This window comes from Mirounga angustirostris, unplaced genomic scaffold, assembly GCF_029215605.1.
Source record: "Mirounga angustirostris isolate CCGP_5_RB_7025 unplaced genomic scaffold, mMirAng1.0.hap1 SCAF_6, whole genome shotgun sequence".
In the NCBI taxonomy this organism is placed as follows: Eukaryota; Metazoa; Chordata; class Mammalia; order Carnivora; family Phocidae; genus Mirounga; species Mirounga angustirostris.
The window spans coordinates 34,585,393-34,594,938 of record NW_026991714.1 but is presented as its reverse complement, the minus strand read 5'-3'; positions in this window follow the sequence as shown (position 1 = coordinate 34,594,938).

The window sequence follows — 9,546 nt, the reverse complement described above, 5'->3', positions numbered from 1 at the left end:
ATCCGCTGAAGGTCTCACTTCATAGGAGAAGAAAACAAATATATCCGCTGTCGCGAAGAGGCTGGCATGCCCTGGCCTCCCAGACACTGTAACTTTGGGTCATGAGTGTGGTGTTCATGTTGTCTCAGCCTGTCTGCCACAGTACCCGCTCTCCACAGGCACGCCTGTGCCCCTGTCAGCAGGGAGGTCCCTACCATGGGGTCATTTTATATAAGCAAATTACGCTTTGCAATAGCAGGATATTGTGGCTGAAGAGGACTTTCTAGACCTTGTCCTCAAATCTCATTTCAAAGATGTTGCACCATGGCCCAGGGAGGAGGAATGATTTACCCTCAGTTTATGGGTTAGTACGACTTGCAAATAGAGCTGGGTCTTGGGAATCCACTGCTACTCGGGGCTACTGTCCTGGTTTTATGTAGCTTTCTGCACAGTGCATGAGATGTGCCACCAGCGAGTCCAGCAGTGGACATGGCAGGACCGGGATTTTGCTTTGCTCTAAACAACCTAGTCTTTCCCTTCTAGAGAAAACTATTTTTAGAAAGATTGAGAAGGACTCCCCCTTCCCTGTCCAGAAATTCCAAATTAACATGTCAGTAACCTTCTTGAAAGAAGTTATAGCTATTCCGCTATTCCACACCTCTTTGCTAGGCAGGGGAGGGAATAAATGAACTCTGTATGTGGTGGGGGGGTGGGGGTGGAGAGAGGTGAGGGAGGATTTGGTGCCAGCAGGTAACAAAACAATTTCTCTTTCTGTTACAGCTAATTGCAACATTTTCCATCTAAGCACCCAGGGCAGTGCTCCCGCACAATATATCCACAGTTTCTGAGCCTTCCTGCCCTATCCTGCCATCTTGGATTCCCAGCACTACAGCCCTAGAGGGAGAGCTGGGCTAATCTCAACCATATGGATGTTGCCACCACAGCATGACAATTATGCTTTAAGGGACTATTGCTTTATGCATCTTTCCTGCCTTCCCCATCTTCCTAATGATGACAAAGTCGCAGGCTAGTTCTGTTCTCTTTTCCCTCTGGTCACAAAGTGACTCCTTCTAGGAGTCTGGTTGCTTGCTAATTACTGATGAAGTCTAATCTGCTGGAGCCCCTAGCTTTGCGGATGTTCTGATTCTCCGAGACCTGGAGCTGAGTATTTAGCTGGGTATTTAGAATGACGTCCCCCTGGGGCCTTGCCCTTTGGGAAAGAATCAAAGCCATCGATCAATCACTAAATGCTTGTGAAAGAAATGCTGGCAAAATACTATTGTCCCTCTCAGATAACTACTTCTCCTTGGTCACAATTACTCAGATCATCCAAACAGAAATAACTGGGAGGAAATTTGGAATGTCCAAATATCCAAGTATCACTCTTTGTAGCCTTGAATTATTTTAGAAACTGGAAAATTGCCTATGCATCACTCACTCTAGCATGTTCAATGCTTGATCCTTTGTGCGTGTATGTGTGCACGTGTCACGTGGAATAATTATTTAGCTCTATTTGGCCATGATAATATAAAAATCATTCCATCAACATTATTTAAACCACGCAGTGATCAAGTGTTATTAGTTATTTCTGTGATCTACCTTTGTCAGTTTAAAAAATGACTCGTCCAAGGTCATATAGCTAATATGAAGCAGAGATGGGATTCTGCCAGGTGTGCTGATTTCACATTTAATGGTTGTTCAGTGATACTACACTTGCTTTCAGAAACTTCCCCAACCTATATCAGTGTCTTGCTACTCAAAGTGTGGTCCACAGACCAGCAGCATGAGCATCTCCTGGGAGCTTGCTTCCAGTGCAGAATTTCAGCCTTCATCCCAGACCTATTAGATCAGAATCTGCATTTTAACAAGACCCCCGCACCCCGCCTCAGGCAATTCCTGTGCATGTTGAATGAAGAGAAGCAGTGCTGCCCAATAAAAACATAGAATGTATTACACATGTAATATTAAGTTTTCTTATGGACATTAAAAAGGTAAAAAAAAAAACAAGTATAATTCATTCATTTTGGTTTCCATAATACATTTTAACCCTAAATATTAAGCATATTATTTCAACATGTGTCAATATAAAAAATTATTAGGAGAAACTCTACATTTTTTTTTGTACTAAGCCTTTGAAGTCTGGTGTGTATTTTACACTCCGCATCTCAGTTAAGACCGGGCACATTTCAAGGATTCAATAAGCACGTGTGGTGAGTGAGAGCCATATTGGATGGTGCAGATACAGAGCAGTGGTCGAATAATGGTTCTCAAACTTTAGTGTGAGTCAGAATCACGTGGAGGACTGTTAAGACACAAATGGCTGAGCGCCCACCTCCAGAGTTCCTGATTCAATAGATCTGTGTTTATATTTCTAACAAATTCCCAGGTCATGCTGATGCAGCTGGGTCTCAGGACCACACTATGAGATTTGCTGCCCCAACTTATAAATCATCAGGTTCTGTACTAAAAGGAGAAAACTAAGGAGGACTCATGAAAGTGGGAGGAAAAAAAAATCACAATCAGAAAAAAGAATATAGACTTCTTGACCTGCCTGGTGACATAGCGTAGGATGATCTTTGCACCCGGACATCAGTTGTCCACATTAAGGCAAATTGGTATGCAGATTTGACTCCATCTGTACCTTGTGTACAAAGAATGTGTGTCTGCATCTAGACCCACTAACTGCAGTGTTCATTGTTATACTAAAGAGTCGCTTCAGAGGGTGTAGCCAGACATCCCTGAGCCAGTCCTGATCTCCATTCCACCTCCCTCCTGTCCCACTGAGAAGCTCCCTGGCAGGTCTCCCTGCTTCTGGGCTTGTCTCATCCCCAGCTTATTCTGCATACTGGAGCCAGAAAGACCTTGGATGCACTTCATGGCACTCTTTGCCCACTCTGAAGTCACATATGACACCGCCCCTACCTGAACAAGAAACGAAAAAGCTCTTTTTTGACTCCAGGCCTTCACTCGGATAGTCCCTCTGCTTGGAATTCTCTTCCTCCTCTGATTCTTTGAGCTGGCTACTGCTTCCTTCAGGTCTCAGCTTAAATGCACGTCCTCTGAGAAGCTGATTAGACCACGCCCTGGAAAGTAGCTTTCCGGTCCTCTAGGCTTCTCCATGGCACCAGATCATTTTCTTTACCCCACTTAACATGATTTGTTATTTTGTTATTCTATGGTTATTTGTGCATTTGCTGCTTCATATTGGTCCCCTCAAAAGTCTATAAGCAACAAGAGGAAAGAGACCTCATATGTATTTTGTTCATTTCTATAGTCATAACTTAGCGCTGTGCCCAGCACAGTGGTGGACCCTTACATAGCTGTTGCTTTGATGGATAATTCTGTCATGCTAATAAATTACAAGGACACTGACAAGAGAAGAGATGAGCTGGAATATGTTTTTAATTGCTCAAGGCCATTGGGTGATGGCAGCAGAGGAAGGGAGCTACTGTTTTTTCCCAACAAGATTAACGCTAATATAACCATATTGACAATTTCAGAAATCGTCCAAAACAGACAAATGGACCAGGCCAGACCGGCTGGGTTATGAAAGTCACCGTCAGGAAGAAAATGTGTCAGTTATTCACAGCAAAATATTTGCCAGCTGTGGCAGTCAGGTGATGTAGAAAAGACAATTGCCATTTTCTTTATTAGAGCAACAGGTAGAGCCTGATAGCCCCTGTAAATTACACTGAATCCAGCATGCTTGCTTACTGTAGAATTTGATTTTTAGGCTTTCGTTACCGTCTCTGGGATGTATCCGGTTTCCTTTTATATTCGGACCATCGCTATTGATTGCGGTATCTTTGTTCCTTCCCGGTCTGGGTGCAGACAATATACAATCTCGGGAAGGAGTGATTGCCTCCCGCCCCGAGGGGCGTTGCCCGAGAAATCCCTGGGGCAGCTCGGCGTGGTCTCCCCTTTCACTGTTGCTCCTCCAGCCCGGGCTGCCGAGCAGCGGCGGGAGGGCTTCCCTGCCCGCCGCAGAGGTTCTAATAAATCAGGCAGAATCCCGCGGAGGGGCCCCACCGAGTCAGGCATTTAGACGAGAGCAGACCAGAACCAGAGCTAACCATTCTTCATCTTGCCTGGCGTTTCTTTCTCTTGGAGGGGCCTTTGTGTGCCCCGACTGAAACGGAGTCCCCGAGCCCGGCTATTGTGAGCCTCTGAGCAGGCTGGGTGGGTGGGGGTGGGGGGGCTGGAGGAAGGGGGGGCGCACATGATCTTATGCCTTTTCTCCCTCCTTTCTTCTTTTTATTATCATTAATAATGAAATATTGAGACCAGGCTGCTAATGAGCCTAAACTCCCTCCTGTTAGTTTATTTTTCGCCTTCGGAGTGTCACTTCAGAGTAAATTACTTCTCCCTGCATCTTGTTCCAGTAATATTACACCAGCAGGACCCTCCCCCCTTCCACCCCCGGTCTCATTTCAGGGTTATTCCGTTTCTCTCACCGCAGTTTACTAAGCCAGGGAGGTGGTCCCATCGATCATACTTAAACCTGCGCACCGGGTCCCCCCCTGCAATGGAGACATCATTCTTGTGGCTCTGGGTCGGGTGGGGTTTTAAATACTTACACAATACACGTAGATATAACCTATACATAAATAAGTAAATAAATAATATATACCCATCTCTTGCGTTCTACGGAGAAAGATTTAGAGACTGAGAGGCAGAGCGAGACCTGTTTGGGAAGGAGGCGGCCAGAGAAGCAGTCGAGCGGCGGTCCCCGCCATCCCCCGCCACCACCTTCTGCGGGGCTCTCTGGCTTCTGTTCCTTTCATGGCACGCTGAGCATTTCCTTGTCAAGTGGGAGACGTCAGGATGTGAAAACAACCAACATTAAGTAGATATTCTGCCAGCACAACAGCAAATGTCTCAAGTATGCTTTTGTCTCCTGTTTAAAGATGCTAAACTGGTCTTCCAACAGCCACCACCTCTTCGTGTCTGCTTCGCGACTGGGGACTTAGAAAGGACTGGAAGCCGGGATATCACTTTCTCTCCCTTTCACTTCCTCCCTGGTTCCTCTCTCCCTTCCTTGAATTCATGCTGGTTAAAAACAAAGGCCCTCAAGCCTCAGTGACGTCGCAGCTCTGCCGTTTACTAACATGATCTTGGAAAACCGACCTCTGCATGTCTGTGTCCTTGCCTACCAAGTGGTGACAATAATACCATCTGCTTCATAACGTTTTGAGGACTGCATGAATCAATACATGCAATGTGCCTAGCACAATGCCTACTCACACTTTAAAAGCACTCAATCCATCTTTTTGTTCCTCTTCTTCTTTTTTTTGATCACCCTCTTGCCTTCCTTTCTTTTTTCTTTCTTTCTTTGTTTCTTTGTTTCTTTCCTTCTTCTTCTTCTTTTTCTTTCTTTCTTCTTTCTCTTACCACTGGTAAATCTGGCCTCAGAGAATTAGTTTTACTCATCACTCACCCATCTGTTGTATACAGAACTGAACATAGTTCCGCTGTCATGGCTGGTAGTCACAGGTAGTGCTAGGTAGAACCATTGGAACCTAAAGCAAAAGGAAAACCCAGAAATATGTTCCTGCCTTTATTGACATTTTTGATATCCTGGATTTTGTTTTTGCTTTAATTTTGATTTTTGAAAATGGTGCATTAAAATACCATTTATCTTGTTTAGTGAGCTTTTGGGTGGCACTTCAATTTGTGCTTGAAGCAAGTGCATCATGGGCTTCACTTGTCTTGCCTTAGCCTCAGCCCTGGTTGTCTTTTATCCCATCTTCTCTCTTAGGCTACATGTGGACCCTCGTACCAACACATCCCTTCTCTACAAATGGCCACCCACCTAGTATTGGTCATTGCCGAGGAAGGGAAGGGAGAACCGTTTTTCCCCAGAAGGGAAAATCTCTTTGGACTCAGCATGAAACAAAGGCAGGCAGAGAAACGCAATCGAGATCTACGTGACCTCGAGGTTAGGCCTTCAAATCTCCCCAGCTGATCCATGAAATCTTGTCTTGCCTCCCTCGATAGGACATGAATAGGGGCCAGACTGGAGGTGGGGTTATTTATGAACCTGACACGCTGGGTGCAAGATGGTGCAGCTGGAAGGGTCAGACGGTAGAATCCAAATGGCATAGCTTTTCCTTTCTCCAAGACAAAGTAGGAGCTGCACAGAATTTATCCCTTGCAGTTCTTTTGATTTAAGAATAAAAGGGCAGCTGTCGGGCATATGAGAGGTGGGCTGGGCAAGCTTCTAAACTCCCTTGCTAATAGAACCACCTACCACAGGGCTGAACCCACTTCCCTTGAGCATTCTGGATACTGTTTGAAAATTACGCAAAACTTTTTGAAGCTCTGAGGTTCTGGGGGAGACTCAGCTCCTTCAAATATGCCCTAGAAAAAGCTACTCTCTACTAAATGCTGAGACAATTCTATCTCTTCCAATCCCACACAAATCTTCTACCTAACCTTGCCCTAACCAGGAAATATGCAGGCTTGGGATCATACACATTTCTAGACAAATCTGATACACTTTAACCTGATGCAAGTCTTTTTTTTTTTTTTTTTCTTTAACTAGGTTCTGGTTTGAAGCGAAGTGTCAGTAATGTCTTTGTTCCAATTTGTTCTTTTGATATTTGCAAATATGCCTGAAGAGTATATCAGCATTTCAGAATTGGGAGCATTGAGCCATTTACCTTTGTGAACATGTTTCAAAATCCATCCTGGTCCTGAAATCTCCAGAACAGTGCTTATCAGTGCTCAAACATGAACAGTGCTCAAACTTGAGCATCCATCGGAACTACCAGGAGGGCTTCTGAAAATTGCTAGACTCCACCCACAGAACATCTGATTCTGTAGATCTGTTGTGGGACCCAAGAATTCGCATTTATGGCATGTTTCCAGGTAATGCTGATGCTGCTTGTTTGGAAACCATGCTTTGAAGACCACTGGTATAGACTATATTATTATTATTATCATTATTATTATAATTATTGTTATGATGATTTTACTTATTGGTGTAGACTTTAGTGGTTCATTGGGTCACAGTTACAAGTTACTGCTTTTACTGTTCAGTTGAACTACCCTACAAATTCAGGGTAGAGAGGACTGTCTCTCCCTTTATTATCAATCCGGGGAGGCTATATTCTTACTAATACAAGTTCCTTTTTGGTGTTTTTTCTTGTGTTGCCTTATCCTTCTCTAGCTTCTTAGAGGCTTTTCCATTCAGCTAGTGGGCAGGGAAGGACAGTAGGGGGGAAGCGCATTGCTCCTGAACCACTTTGGCCCAGGAGTGGCTCCTATCACTGGAAGGATGGAGGAGAATATAGTCCAGCAATGTGCCCAAGAGGAAAAAGAAATGTATTTCAGCAAATTGATAGCCCTCTCGGCTACATCCCTCAAGAATATCTGGGTGTTCCATTTTGTTTTATGTAAATCAGTCAATGGTCTCAGTTTTCCACCTTACACAACTGGTAGTTATGCCCTATGTTCCTTCCCTAGTTATTTGTCGACTTGATATAACCCATCCCTTCCTCCTAGAGGGAAAGTGTTCTCTCTGTGTGTAGTGGGGTTTGAGGAAGGTTGCCACCAGGTAGGTGAACATGCTGATTCTTCTTTAGAGACCTGTGATTCCCTTCTGAGACAAGAAAAAACATTTTGACAATCTCCCTTCTACTTTAGATGCCCCATCTTTCTCATGATATTTTGTCAGTGGAGAGAGAACAGAGGCAGATAGGGAGTGGAAGGAAGAAAAGAGTAAAACTTTCCACGTTTTTCTCTACCCACTTGACTCCTTCTGCATTTCAAATGCATATGGTCTGTGTGGGAACATGAGAATGAACATCTGACCAGACATCAATTTTTGTTGCAATCAGGATTCTGACAAATTGAATGATGTATAACTCTGTATGTAGGCAGAGATCCTTAAAATAGCCTGGAAATCATTACTTGCATGCAGACATATCATTATATATGACGAAATAATGTCATTGTGTGTTGAATAAGGTTAAAAAGAAGTCTCTCACATTGAAATCAGTTTCTCTCCCACCCTCCCGGAGTTTATAGGGAGGGAATGAATTGCTGTGAAGTCAATTCTGGTTGCTGGAAACTCTGCCCACATACTTATTTATACACTTCTCCTTGTTCCTTCCAGGGGTGTCTATTTTCTATATGGAAAGCCTAACTCATTGGAAGTAGCCCCTCTATAGAGCTTTCATATCCCAAGGAGATCCTGAGGACAGGAAGCTGGTGTACTAAAATCACTTCAGAGTAACAACAAATTATTAAATATATATATATATGATATATGTATGGTATATATATCCTTATACTTTTAATAGCAACATTGCATACATTTTCTCCTTTAGCCCTATTTAGAATCTTATAAAAAATATATAAGTTGGGTACTACATGCCCCCAATTTACAGATGGGAAAAGTGATATGCAAAGGGGTTGAGTGACTTGCCTAAGGTCACCAAATGAACTTGGAGAGGGAACCAGGTCTAGCACTGAGACATCTATGCTTAATAGAATACTGGACTCAGACACATGTGAATATAACACCTGCCCCTAATGTTAGTGACCCCTTCTCCACTGCCTTCCCATTACCTACCCAATTAAGAGTGGCATGTGGCGTCCATGAAGTTATTCTTTATATAACTTATAATGAAATTTCGGCCTAATAAATCCTTTTGATGATGTACATTCTCAATATGTTCAACCATTTGCTCCAGGAAATTCTAACATAATACAAACACATTTTAGACATCAAATTATTTATCTGCAAAGAAAGTGACAAGGTCAGAACATTACAGGTATAGCTTCAGCAAGCAAATGATCAAGCACTTGCTATCAGCCTCTCTGTATTTTGAAGAAAGAAAAATATAGCCCCCAATACTCCTGTATGTTTCTGTCTTCTCCCCATCCCACTCCCTTCCCAGGAAATAAGTATCCAGGTAAGCCCAACTCAGATTTATCATAGGAGCTTATAATGGCTTCAGTGACCTAGCGCCTCAGTAACGTTTTATTTTTCCAAAAATACCTTACAACCGTGATTGATAAGACCCATTCCACCATTTTAAAAGCCAAGTTCCAACTATCTTTCCTACCCAGAGTGCTCTGCCTTACCCAAAACCCAGAGATATCGCTAAATGCGATGTCCTCATGCAAACTGAATCTACATTCCAAGAAAAAGTACTTATTAATATATCTTCATAACCTATCAGATGAGGCACAGGTAAAATGACCTAAAGAAAAACAAAAGCAAAAGCAAAGTATTTCCGTATTCCCTTCGTTTCCCCTAGAGCTCCTTTTCTGTTTTTGTGAAACTCTTCCTCAAATTGTATTATAACCAAATGGTAGCTGATCAGAGGCATCAGGGAGCATGTCATGGCATTTCCCGTGATTTCCCCTTTCTCCAGCTTGGATTTAAATACCCTTGTGGCACTGACTAACAATTTGGGCTTCATCCAGAGCACTGAGCCTTGCCGGCATTATGATTCCATTTTTTACATAGTCCGTGTTGCTACATTAAACTCCAGATGCTTTCTCACAAGTCACTAAATTAACATCACATACATTTTTGGCCCATTAACGTTACAC